At 40.0% G+C, this 14902-nt stretch overlaps 1 protein-coding gene across 1 annotated transcript in view; it reads left to right on the forward strand.

Moving 5' to 3' along the window:
* The window catches only part of FHL5 (four and a half LIM domains 5), a 111508-nt gene that overhangs the window by 22905 nt on the left and 73701 nt on the right, over positions 1–14902 (forward strand). The window contains exon 2 of the mRNA XM_088470865.1: positions 10998–11099. The gene's annotated coding sequence lies outside the window, so the exon portion shown is untranslated. The remainder of the gene's footprint in view (positions 1–10997; positions 11100–14902) is intronic.

Genomic DNA, 14902 nt, shown 5'->3' on the forward strand with positions numbered 1-14902 from the left:
CAGTTCATTCTTTATTCATGTAATTTCTCTTTAACGAACAATTCCCCCCAGGTATGGTTGGTAAAGCTTTTCATTCCTGGTTCGATCTATGACTTTTTAGAATCAGACAGCTGATGAGTGGAGGCAGTTTTATTCCCTTTGACGAAGTACGGGAGAAAGGGAACCTCCCATTATGGGAACAGTGGCGCTATCTTCAGGTGCGCCATTTTATATGCTCGCTTGCTCCTTTTTCAGTTTTTCGCCTACCTCTTACTCTTTTTGAACAACTTTGTGCTGTCTCTCCCCCCCCGACACATACTATTTCTCTAATCTATAATTTTTTGTCGGCAGCCTCTAGCCTGCCCGTAGTTTCACGAAAGTCTGGGACAGTGAGATTGGGGAGGATCTAGGTGAAGTTAAGTGGGAAAAAATATTTAAATTAGCCCAGGCATTTTCTTCCAATGTTAGTGTCGTAGAGACCCAATACAAGCTTCTTTCCCGTTGGTACAGATGTCCGGACACTTTCTCTAAAATGGGGATAGGTGTGCCTAATATTTGTTGGCGGTGTTCTAATGTCCCAGGCAACCCTCTCCATATTTGGTGGTAAGTCCCACCCTCCAACCTTTTTGGAAGGAGGTTCGTATCCTATCTGCAAATATTTTAGGAGAAGCAGTCCCTACAGACCCTTTGTTTTGGTTGTTCCATTTATTGTCCAGACCCCTCTCAAAATATAAGAAATCTCTTTTGTGCCTTTTGAATAATGCAGCTAAAGCAGTTATCCCAGTAAGATGGCGTTCCTCTTCTCCAACGGTGATGGATTGGTTCAACGGGATAGATTTCTATATGGATATGGATGATATACTGACTTCTGCTGACGGGGGTTATGAGTCCTTTAGAGACACCTGGTTTTGTTGGATGGATTTTAAGGATTCTGCTACCTTTAAGGCTCTTCTTTCCTCCTCTCCCTCCTAGATTCTATGGGTATGTTTCCCAGTGTGTCGGCCTATGGCCTCTGTTAATTACTATTTTGGCCGTTCTGTAACTTCACTCTATATCTACTTTAGGTTTAAATGTTTTTTGTAAATATGAGTTTGCACCTTTTGATCGAAGAGTGAGTACTTATCCCCCCTTTTTTTCTTCCTCTCCCCTTTCCTTCCCCTCCTTTCTTCCCTTTGTCCTGATGTCTTTTTGTTTTTATTTTCACATTATGTTGGAAAGTATTATTGTTTTTGTATGTATGTTTTTTGTCTCCTTGTGATTTATTAACCATTGATGATAGGTAATACGGTGTTAGACGCTTTTTCCAGTGGTTCTGAAAACAAACTGAGTTTCTCCCCACTTTATTTAGTGATAGATTTGCCACTGTTTTTTGAATGTATGTATTATCTGTATTTTGTTGAATTCAATAAAATACAATTTGCACTAAATAAGTGTAAATCAGAAGTTATCTGAGCAACCTTGGCATTAAATATTCCCTATAATATGTGGCTTGAGGACTTTCTCTGCAATACGGTTAAACTCTGCAGCTACTTGAATTCCACTCATATAGTATGTGTCTGGGAAGAAACAATGGGATATTTACTTATGTATGTAAAGTTGTTATTTTGTACTTTGTTTAACTAATACATAACAAAACTGTTCTAGTTGCAAATACATACATTACATAAAGTTTATTGGTTCTTTATATTCATATCTGCCTAGAAATTTGCTATTGTCATACAATATGTAGAAACATACATTTAGATAAAATTGTATCTCCTTAACATTTAGCCAATGTGAAATGCTCATTTATGTTTGTTCTGTTTCATGTATACAGTAGGTGACAGGCATGGTTTAAGTGATAAAGGTAGAATTATGTATAAATGGAATAATATGACCTGCACAACATATGGTAGAATTTGCATACATGTAATTCTCAAAAACTGTGCCTTTTTTAGAATTCAAAATCTCTAAAAGTAATCCAACCTTTCTTCAATGCACTCGAATAGTCATAAAAGTGGTCAATATAAGAGGAGTGGGAGGAGAGGAACAACACATTCTTATATACACTGAGTCAAAATGACAACTGCAAAAATCAACCATTACTGTTTGGTAAATGCTGAAAAGTAAAATTGCAATTAAAAGTGCATATCCTCTTCCTAGCAATGATAATGTTACATCTAATAATGAATAAAGATTATTTTTAATTATGCACCATGATACACTTATACATCATACTACATTGAAACAATTATGTTGGTTTGTGTAAGGATTGATAAGGACATCAATTTATTTGCTGCATTGACACCTCAAACATGCTTTGCCCATAACTAATGACTAACACTCAAACTAAATATATATATATATATATATATATATATATTGTTGATTACGCACTCATTGTACAAAGATTCTCACTGAGAAATCAATTCTGCATTATTAAATCAATATTTATCGGAAACACACTGTTCTTGTTTATCTAAACCAGGGATGGGGAACCTCCTGCCCGGGGGCCATATAAGGACCTCGGAATCATTTGGTCTGGCCCTCTGAGCTTTTTTCTGCTAGCCTCATCTGGCTAGCAGGGTGTCTAGAATGACACCCTGCTGCCAGAATCTATGCAGCAGTGCCGCCTGGAGCGTCCTTAGGATGCTTCAGATGGTCACACCACTGACCTTACAGCTCCCTGGAGCATCCTCAGGATGCTCCGGGCATTGAGGTAATCACCGGCAATTGTGGCCCCGCATGACACCATGTGGAGGGGCGTGGCGTGCACCGGGCCTGCAAATAATTTTATATATATCAAAATGGCCCCCGGCAGAAAAAAGGTTCCCCACCCCTGATCTAAACTATAGTGGACTAGAACTAGTAAGCTGCAACTGAATGGCTGATTGTCCATTCTATACTGCAGAATTACTTTGTCTGCTGTCCACATTAGATATCAACATGAGCAGAGCAGCTTGTGATGAATTTAAACCGAGCAATCAGAGCTGACCTCGTAGTGATGGCTAAACATGGCCATTAGCACTTGATCTGTCCTTGCATTATAAGATATATAAATGATTCTCTTTCAAAGCTGCAAAACATGGCAAGTTTTTTTTATTTATTATTTTAACATTTTTTTTATAAATAGACAAAAAAATTAGAAAATTTTAGCAAACATGTTGGCACTCTCTATCTCTCATGTATGTAGAGCAAACGGGATTCATAACATGATAGCAGACACATATGCAAGAAGAGCCATCAATCTAAGTAATTTAGCTAATAAAAGGAAAAAACAATATTGATACTATTCTTAAATGCTTGAAAGCTTTTGATAGTGAATTGAATAGAAAAGGAAATATCCCCCAAAAAATAAGTATTGAAGGTCCAATCAGTAGAGGTATAGAAGCTCTTTTCCTCTTTTCTATATCCTAACAATTAAATTACCAGAGAATGGCATTACCTCACAATCCCTAAACCTGACTAATGGAAAAGGACATGGTATCATCCATCTACTAGTCACTGCAGTCTAACCATCAGCAGCAAAAATTAATATAATGGGAATTAATAAAAGAAGCAAAGACTATAAAATTAGCATATATGCAGTTGATGCTCTCCTCACAATTACAAATCCTTAGATGAAATTAACATATAAAACTATATAATCAACCATGAAAAAAGCTAAAGCATTCCTAATAAAAAAAACAGTGGCAAATCACTACAGTAAAATAGCTAGGGATTTGTATTACTAGACACTATGATCAAATACCCAAAGCTGATATCTCAAACCTTACTGGTTCAATCAATCAATGCTACCAACTGGGAATACCCTCAATAACCATGCAAAAAGATGGACAACAGCATTTTCTAAATTCACATGGCAAAACAAAAAGTACTAGAAAACAAGTCATAATCATACAGCAACAAAACAATGAAGACTTAAGCTGGCCACACACCTAAAGGTTATCTGTCCAACCAGCCAACTAGTTGATTGGTTGGAATGAAAATCTGGTAACGTATGGGAGTAACTGATGATCAGCATTTTGCTCCTAAATGCCAGGAAACAGATGGATATGGTCGTCAGACAAGTTTGTTAAATGTTTGATCTAAAGAATTTGTTCAAGCAACAGTTTTTGTCCATTTTCCGGCATTTGGGAGCAAATTGCTGATTGTCATTTGCTTTCATACCTTACCAGATTTTCATTCCAACCAATCAACTAGTTGGCTGGTTGGACAGATAATCTTTAGATGTGTGGCCAGCTTTAGTCTTACCTAATATCCAAAAATATTATAATACCACCAATTTAGCTCAATCAATAATCTTCCATTCAAAGAAAAAACACCCATCTACATTAAAGCAGACCAAATAAAAATCTCCTTAGTCACTGTTTGTGATATGCTAAAATGAGACCATCCTATAAAGATCTACCACCGACTACATGATTCTCAATTGTTTCAAATGTGATTGAAGCACTTGCATTACCTGTACTTTTATAACCAATAAAAGTCAAACTTTCTCTTCAGCTATCACAGAATTTTCCCACCCCGTTAAAAATATATCAATTGTAGCTCCTTAATGCAATAGATTTGCTTGAGTGTACATGTAAAAAACAATATATTGGCAGGACTACACGTCCTTTATGGTGTCGATTCTTAGAACATAGGAGAAATGTAATAAAAGGGAGTGTTCTACATTCTGTTCCTGTGCATTTTTTTTTCAGTACATCACAATGACCCTAAAGAGATTAAAGTAACAGGCATAGAGTTTAGTCCAGTAACAGTTAGAGGAGGTGATCATTTTCAGAGGTTATGTACAAGAGAATACTATAGGATTCATACAATGAGGACTCTCAGTCCTTAGGGACTCACTGAACATATTGAAATTGACTTTTAATTAATATTTTAGCGCTTGATTGATTTTATCTTTAACATTCCCCAAAGACTTCATCACTACTTGGATAATCAACTTAGGTATACATATATATATCTTGTGGTTTTCTGTTCAGCTAAGCATAGGTGAGTGTGGTCAGCTTGCAGATCTTTAGTACTTTCCTCAAATCCCAGGATGGCTGCACACTAATGGTTTATTATATATTTTTATATAGTGTTTTGTAACAGTGCTTATCGGGGGAGAATTGTTACATTAATGATGAATTACCCTGACACTTAATTTTTACAAAAATAGGTGAATATCTTAATTTGTGATAATTAATAGACTCCTTAGTGTTGAATTTCTGACTCCTGGCATTTCTCATATTAACCATAGAAGATCACTGCGAGTCATTTTCATGATTCTCAATTAACATATGGATTACACTACCAAAATGTATAAACCATTATCAGGAATTCAAAAGCTAGTGACCATCTGGAACAACCCATCATTTTAATCTGGACAGCCACACAAGCATTTTAAAAATTGGACAACCCGAAGCATAAAAATGATCACCAAAATCACACATATGGGCCCTTTTAAACACTTTGATTAATTAATTGAAAAACTGCTTTAATGGTCCCAATAAACAAATCTACCATTTCCTACAAATAAGAAACACCTAAAACACACATAATAATGAAGCTGAAATCACAAGCAACACCATAATAGAATCTCTATGTAAACTATATATACAGAATGATTATATAATTAGTTATAACCTACTTGAAAAATATTGTTATGAACTCAATTGGGAACATGATATTGGAGAAAATCTAACTTCTGGGTAATTTTCATACATCAGGCAGAGAATAAATAAGAAAAAAAATGAGATTGGCAAAGGGGGTTCGTAAGCTACTATTAGTGATATATGCGGTGGCAAAAGAAATGTATCCTCCAGATGTGGATACAGCCCATTAGTCCACCATTTTCACTTTTTTCTGTTAGCAAAGATGGAAGCTTCCCTTAAAAAAGAAAAATTCACTGAATGTTTATTTAATACCTGAGAGACTTATATTGATACTCTCTCCCCATCACTAAGAGAACAACTTCGGAAATGCTTTTGAACTACAGAGTGGTATGAAACAAGTATGTGTTCTCAAGACCCTCCGATATCTATCATCTTCATCTCTACTTGAGGTGCGAGTGGTATGCAGATTCGAGTCTAATTGATCTAATTAACCTTATTGCTTGTGTTCTGTTTTTCAATATATGGAATTATATGGAAATTGATATTAAGGTATTGTTTCTTGGTATCTGTTTATTGCACTTTTTGATATGTTGTAAAAAGTTTCCTATTATATGATGCTATATGTCAATGCTTCAATAAAGAAAATTTGTTAAAAAAAAAAATAAGGAAAAAAAACAGAGAATGCATTAAAAAAATCTTCGGCAAGTGGTACCATCTCTCGAACAATCTATACGTAATGATACCTATCATTTATGGAAAAAAGTTTAAAAGTTCACACCCTGTTCAATCCAAAAATGCCCTTCTTTTTCACTCCTATTATGTCCAGTCTAAACACATCAAAACAAATGGTAATTTTGAAAACCACCCATCTGCCCTTAGGTCTTCAAAACAAGCACAGGTCCTGCACATGCTGTCTACATATCAGGGGGTACTATTTTGGTAAGTCTTTGATAAATTGACAATGTTTTAGTATTAGTAATTTTAGGAGTTCACCTTGACAGGAAGGATAGACTCATATGATTGGACAAATATGCTCTAAGAACATCAGTAATACTCCATTATTTGCAGAGTTTATTATATCTGTTTTGACTATCAGTGTTCTTAGTGCTTAGAGTGTGCACCTGCATCTCCTTTTCCAGATTACCAGACAATACAGTACTAAGGCGAGCACATTGTTTGAAAAAGTAGACTCCCCTAGGGAGCATGTGTCGTCCCACCATGGAACTCATTTTTTCTTTAGGGCAGTATAATATTGTCTGGTGATCACCAGCAGTAGCTACTAGGGGGCCACATCATTTGAAAGTGGAGAACCCTCTTTTACAAATATGAGAGCCCCTACATTTTTGGAAGCCAGGTGTGGGGAGATCTTTCCTGATTTCCTGGACTGCATTATTTTATTGCAGTATAGGGGTTATTGCCTGGTTATCATATTGATCATATTTAGTTTATGCAAATGTAACCCCCCTTTTGCCTCTGTAAAGGGTCACCAGGTTACTAACCCCCTTACTGTCTAATATTTTCCTACCTTTAACCTCTCGTTAAATGGCGTACCTTTTTCCTATCAGTGTCTCCACCCAAGTATTCGTGGTCGGTATGGGCCTACTTGGGAAACCCAAATGCTAATAGCGATTAAGTAATGTGGTGTAGATAACACAATATATACCGTATATCCATATTCCTGATCACATCCTGTCCTTCTTGGATTTGTGTGTTCTCCAATGACTCTCACCACTCCCAGTAATTAGACACCATTCTGTATAGTTTAGTTTAACGCAATTTATACAGACAAGATATTAATGCATATAAGAATGTGAACTTATCTTTTTTTTTGCATTACATAACTCATCACATACAGTTTGATACCTAGCAATACATAGAATTGAACTGAACAATACTATAATACTATATCAGTCTAATATATTTGTATATATGGATCCATATAATAAAATTATGTAGAGTCTACAGCGTATCCTTTAATATGAGGGTGCTTGTTTGTAATTATGATTCCAGATCCCTTTTAACTCTTAGTAATTTGCACTCTGAGCCATTAGCACAAGGTTACTGTTATACCTAGGGTATTATATCAGTCTCCTCCTTGGTATTAGAGAAGTTGGAGTCTGTATCTGCAGCAACCAGCTAGTGTATGACTCCAGCTGTCATTAGATACTTACAGTCTATCTCCACTGAAAAAGGATGTTAAACAATTCTGGATACATATGTTCCTCTTAATGTCTATAAAGTAGAACCCTTCTCCTGAGTGGTAGATTATATTTTACTTTACCAGTTGCATTAAGCATTGATGGTTTAAATGTTGCAATATGCGTCTGTCTTTTACCATGTCTGCTATCATGGTCAATTCTTATGCTAATGTTCACATGTATTTTTTGTATACGTTTTTAATGACACTTTATGAAAATGAATAAAATTGTTTTAAAAAAAAAAACATTGATGGCTTATTTGTCAGGAAGATAGTAATATGACTTGCTACATGAGGCACATTATACAGCCTCCAGATCATATAGACTCTGACTATAATTAAGTAGTGGCCACTTATTCTCAGTAAGTGAGCATGTAAATACTCCCCAGCTCTCTCCTTAATAGAGTAACTTTAACAGCATATTTGTAACTGATGTAAAAAAAATGGGGTTTATATTATAATTCCGTATATTTGGATGAATTAGCGTGGTAGGGAGTGCTGGTAATCTATGTCTTTTCCCCACAGTGGAATGTACCTGAGAAGCAGCTCCACTACTGATAGCTACTCCTGTTCTTATACCCTGACCACCTCCATCACTTTGCTGTGTCTCTGTGACCTGTCCCTGCAGCCTAGCCATCACTGTGATGTTAGGTGCTGGTTTGATACAGCTTACCCAATACTTCTGTCCATTGGACAGGGAGACTAGTCTCCGGCTACCACACCACCTCCTTTAGCCTGAATGGCCCTTCAGCTGGCTGTTTTGCCTACCACCTGCTGTCAGTCACCGCCACTGTGTAACGGGATGCAATCAGGAAACCGGCTGACATGATCCTGACAGCCGGCTTCCCGACTGCTTTATCCCGGTGAGGGTTAAATGACAGGCGTCTATATCTAGACGCCTGTCATTTTCCTGATGCCAGGAGACAGGCGCCCGGCATCCTGATTGAAGGGATGCCGTGTGCCACGAGTGGACAGCCGCGTGGGGGGGGTAGGTTTAGCGCACCCAGGGGGGACTTAGGGTTATACACCCCCCCCGTGAGTTTTAGGGTAGGGGGAGGGAGGGTTAGGCACCCCCGGGGGGGGACTTAGGGTTAGGCAGCGGGGAAGGGGGGGTTAGGGTTAGGCACTTACAGGGGGGATTAGGGTTAGGCACCCCTAAGGAGGGTTAGGGTTAGGGGGGTTAGGTTAGTGAGTACTTACCTTAGGATGATCGGGATTTACAGCACTGTCGGCCTGCTGTTGCCAGGATCTGTTCAGCTGTCGGGCTGCCGCTGCAGGGAATCGGCCGGTATTTCATACCGATTCCCTGTGTAACATGCCACTGACAGCCTCCTGGCCACCAAACTGTCCATTGCTGCTGGGCACCACTGCTTGCTGCCTTTCCAGCAGGGTGGGTGCCAGCTCCCATCATCTTCACAGCTCCTGCTGTGATAAGCTCCCTCACCGGCTCCACCCCCATGTGCCTGGCAGGGCACATTGCAGTGTGAGCACTCAAGGCTAATTGTCAACTGCTGTCATTTGGAGTTGGGCACCTGTATTTCTTTTTGTGTATATATCAATATCAATTGTCTCCACAGGTAACACCTACAATTACAGTGTATATATATACAGTGTATATATATATATATATATATATATATATATGTTCAGGGTGTGCAGTCTGAGGCCCATTTTCTATATGAATCCAATTAGTGCATTGCTTTGCACACCTGGAAAGCCTGAGACACTTTCCACTCAGACTAGCACCCCTACTACATTGGTTTAGAGCATGGAGTCTGGCATTGTAATATGCATACCAGTCAGAGGCACAATATAGGTAAGTCCTGCAAATATTTAGACTGTGTAGTGCAGCTTTGGTTCATTTTTGGGGCGTGGGTCCCCCTGGATTGCTTTGGTTGATCTGCCTCAGTGCACCGCAGTATAACACATTTTTCCTTTAACACATTTTAAAGCTTCACTGTCTGTATTTTATATATGTATTTCACTTTTTTTATTTTTATTATTTATATGCAGCTTCGGCTGCTCTTAACTATTTCTTTACACTTCACCTTTCTTATTAGAGTGGTGCCTTGGGGTGGCTTAGCTGGGCTAGTTTTCTGGGTGTCCTGCACTCTGGATTTGAACCCTAGTATGTTAGGGACCTACCCAACAGAGGTTACCCGGATTTGGTGGGTAGGCCCATAACCTTGGCCAAGATTATGCCAAAAACCTCTATTCAGTGCAAAAATGTATTTATTTATATTCAATCAGTTAATTTGGAGTTGAGCACCTGTATTTCTTTTTGTGTATATATCAATTGTCTCCACAAGTAACACCTCCAATTATATATATATGTTTAAGGTGTGCAGTCTGAGGCCCATTTTCTATATGCTGCTGACAGCTGTTGTATACCTCTCTGTAACTGGACCCTTTTTTCCTGACAGGAACCAAATCACTCCCTGCTATATTACTTCACCTCTTCTACTATAGTGTATGCCAGAATTATTACATCCATGGATATCCATTTAATAAATGCCTATATATATATATATATATATGAATTGTCATTTGTTCACACACAGTACATATATATTTTCATATATAGCATGAATTTGTTAACATTTTACCTCAGAATATGTACATAATTTAATTACATATCACATTGTACATTTTCACATATATTGTATTGCAGTTCCTACACATTTACCAATTCCAACCATTCACATCTGTTCACCTTTAAATATCTGAAATGTATATATAAATATTTTGCCTCATATATATATTTATTAATACAGTATGGTCTTTAACCCTTAACCAGGGTTACACACATGGAAAATCAATGAAAGTTCCTTTACCAATCAAAGTGTCCGCACACATTGTTGATTGCACCAAATCAAAGTGTTGTATTGTAAACACACTCAATAACTACTTGTTTCAAATTCAATGCATTTGAGTTACATAAATCAAAACTCAAAAGATATGTATGCTACCTCACACCTTAAGGAGTCTATTTACTAAGCTGTGTTAAGAGATAAAGTGAACGGTGATAAGGTACCAGCCAATCAGCTCCTAACTGCCATATCACAGGCTGTGTTTGAAAAATGGCAGTTAAGAGCTGATTGGCTGGCACCTTATCACTGTTCACTTTATCTCCTGACACAGCTTAGTAAATACTAGACGCCTAAGCTTCTTAAGTAAAAATGATTCTTATTTCGAACAATATAAAATCACCAGTAAATACTTTCCAATTTATTTTCAAGGTCAGTAGAAGTGAGGAGTAAACACCGTCTGAAGTGATATTTACATGACTCTAGAAAATTATTCAAACTGCTGGGTTTTTTTCTCTGACATCCAAGTCTAAGGTAACCTTGTCTGGGTAAAAGCAATCATTTGAACTTCTTTCCGCTGTCAGTTACAGACACAGGGACAAAATATGCTATTAATATTTCTGATACAAACGTCTCTTTAATACTTATCTCTTGAGCAAATCATTATATTGCCTGCAGTAGGATTAATGTTTAATTCCCTTTGTGATAAATTAGTGCTGACATAATTTGCAATCTCTCTGTGCAGTCAAAGCAAGAGTAACACTTAATTTACCATGCTTTAGAAATCAGAAATAAAATAAATTACACCTTAAAAGGTACTAATTGTCCCAGGAAGGCAGTTTTACATCTGTATGGCACAGAGACACCAGTCTGTAAATTACTGTATACGGATGCTTATTTAAGTAATTAAGGAGCTCATTCAGACCCTCTCGCTAGATGCGTTTGCTTTCTCCCTGCATATGCAAATTCTGCGCATGCCCAGCAAGGCAGATGATGGCACGGCAAGACATTAGCACGCCCACTATGTCTTGGCGTGTGATCATTTTGTGTATGCAGACACCCACCAGCCATTCGTAAGACCCCCACTTACGCACGTCATCTCCTGGAAGTGCATGAAAACATTGGTACATGGAGCACCATCAGATGCGATCGCAGGGCTTGAGGTAGACTATATCCTTCTGCAAGCACTGCGATCACTTCAGTGTGAAATCCCACCAAGTGACGTGTACCATGTCGCTGCCTTTTAACTATGCACGCCTCTGAAACTGCGTTGCAACACACTGGCACGCCTGCGTTCGCACCTCCACTCTCCCGTTCCTAGTGCTTCTCCTGTCACTCATTCTGCTGGGCTGTCTATGCACAATGAGTGAACGCATTCTGATCTTTCGCAGTGGTTTGTGTACGCGCATTGCGATGAATACTCATGCGCAGATTGCAACTATCGGCCAGCTACGAGCGTTCGCATCATAGCGAGAGGGTCTGAATGAGCTCCTAAATTCCTTCCTGAGAGGAAACTGTGGAGTAAAGAAAATTATAAAGGCTTTAAATATTTGGAGAAATTGTTCATTCTGGGCCTGATTCACTACGGAACACAATATTACTGGGATAGCATGCTAATCCATTGTGGTCACAATGCAAACTCAGCACTACATAAGGACGCCCACTTTACATTGCACACATCCGTAATACTTAGCAGAATAGCGAAACCATCAGTACAATCGAGTACCATCGCAGCCTCATGCACACTTGCACAAGTTCTGAACTTACTCAGAAATTGCTAACAACCACACATGCTATAGGAGCGTACACACTAGATGATATGCTCCCTTAGCGATATCGTCTAGTGTGTCCCCGGCAGGGTGTGCTCGATGTCGTTCATGACATTGAGCACACCCGCTGAACGATATCATTAACTATATCATTCAGCGCCGGCTCTCTCCCCCATTCCCCAACATGCAGCAACCTGACAATATCGTCAGGTTGGCCTGCATGTTTACCAGATGAACGATAATAACGAACATTAGCACGCCCACTACGTCTTGGCATGTGATCACTTTGTGTATGCAGACACCCATCATCCATTCATAAGACGCCCACTTGCGCACGTCATCTCCTGGAAGTGCATGAAAACATTGGTACATGGAGCACCATCAGATGCGATCGCAGGGCTTGAGGTTGACTATATCCTTCTGCAAGCACTGTGATCACTTCAGTGTGAAATCCCACCAAGTGACGTGTACCATGACGCTGCCTTTTAACTATGCACGCCTCTGAAATTGCGTTGCAACACACTGGCACGCCTGCGTTCGCACCTCCACTCCACCGTTTTCTAGTGGTCTACCCCTGTCACCACCCACAAATGGCTTCTCCTGTCACTCATTCTGCTGGGCTGTCTATGCACAACGAGTGAACGCATTCTGATCTTTCGTAGTGGTTTGTGCACGCGCATTGCGGTGAATACTCATGCGCAGATTGCAACTATCGGCCAGCTACGAGCGTTCGCATCATAGCGAGAGGGTCTGAATGAGCTCCTAAATTCCTTCCTGAGAGGAAACTGTGGAGTAAAGAAAATTATAAAGGCTTTAAATATTTGGAGAAATTGTTCATTCTGGGCCTGATTCACTACGGAACACAATATTACTGCGATAGCATGCTAATCCATTGTGGTCACAATGCAAACTCAGCACTACATAAGGACGCCCACTTTACATTGCACACATCCATAATATTTATAATAGAATAGCGAAACCATCAGTACAATCGAGTACCATCGCAGCCTCATGCACTTCTGAACTTACTCACAAATTGCTAACAACCACACACGCTATAGGAGCGTACACACTAGATGATATGCTCCCTGAGCGATATCGTGTAGTGTTGTCCCCGGCAGGGTGTGCTCAATGTAGTCCATGACATTGAGCACACCCGCTGAACGATATCATTAACTATATCGTTCAGCGCCGGGCTCTCTCCCCCATTCCCCAACATGCAGCAACCTGACAATATCGTCAGGTTGGCCTGCAAGTTTACCCGATGAACGATAATGACGAACGACCCGCGGGAACGCGCATCGTCGTTATTGTTCATCGTTTTGGTGTTAAAAATGGACGATAAAGTGGATGACTGAACGATAACGATATTGTTATCGTTCAGTCGTCCACTTTAATTGCCCAGTGTGTATGCACCTTAAGAGTCCTCACACTGTATATGGGATTGCAGTGAATAGTTTATGCATGCCCCTGCAATGGAGTGCGAACGCACTAGCACGCCCCTGCAACGGATATAGACTGTTCTTTTAGGGGGGGCAATATAATTATTTTTTTATTAATTTTTCGTTGGTCATAGACTCACATGAATTAATTAAACATATATAAAAAAAATATATAATTTTGTGTAATTCACTCTGCTTACATACTGTATGATGCAAATTTATAAAGTGACAGTGTACAATAGGTAGCAATGATGAGAGCAGAGGTGACTGGCACACTGCAGGGCACCCAGCCTTTGGCATCTCCCCTCCAGCCCCGTGCAGGAAGTTTCCCCTGCACAATGCCTGGGAACACTGCACCAGACCCTGCTGAAAGTAATAACAGGGAGACACCATTAGCCAGGTGCCAGGCCCGGCAGTTACCCAGATCTGTGGTCACTTACCTGGGTTAGAGTACAACATACTGTCAGGTGTACAGAGAAAGGGTATAGTGTGGCCAGGGGGAAAGAGAGGACAAAATCATGCCTGCTGCTGTCTGTTACAACATGCCCATCTCTTCTAACTGCAGTTGAGCAGCTCGGAGCTACTTGAATGGAGTTTTGAGCATCCCCCGCTACATGAGCTGTTTGGCCTAGATCTGACCTAGGCTGGGAGCTGGCTGCATGGAGGATTCAGGAATAACTTTCCTGATACTGCAGCTCTCAGGCACCCGACCCCTCACCTCAGAGTACAATGCACGGCTAAAGGATCCACTTGATGCTCCCTTCAGAGCTGAGGAGTGAGGACGTACAGCTAAGGGGAAGGGGAGTGACGGACCTTAACCTCTTCAGTGCAGGTGAGGATGCCGAGACAAATGTTCAAGGGAGGACTGTGCTAGGGGGGCCAATCGCTCCAATCGCCCCCCCTGGATCCGCCACTGCGCCTGCATTCGGCCGACCACCCTCCCATTACCGCCCACAAACAGCACTTCCCGTCAATCACGAGCGATGGGTCGCAGTCCCCATCGCAGCAGCCAGTTTGTGCACGCGCACTGCGATGCATATACATGCGCAGTGCGAAACATACGCACGTGCAGTGCGAAACAATTGGCGGATGGCGTGCGTATTCGCAGTCGCATCTGGTAGTGAAT

Source organism: Taudactylus pleione, unplaced genomic scaffold, assembly GCF_031769625.1.
Source record: "Taudactylus pleione unplaced genomic scaffold, aTauple2 ptg000015l, whole genome shotgun sequence".
In the NCBI taxonomy this organism is placed as follows: domain Eukaryota; kingdom Metazoa; phylum Chordata; class Amphibia; order Anura; family Myobatrachidae; genus Taudactylus; species Taudactylus pleione.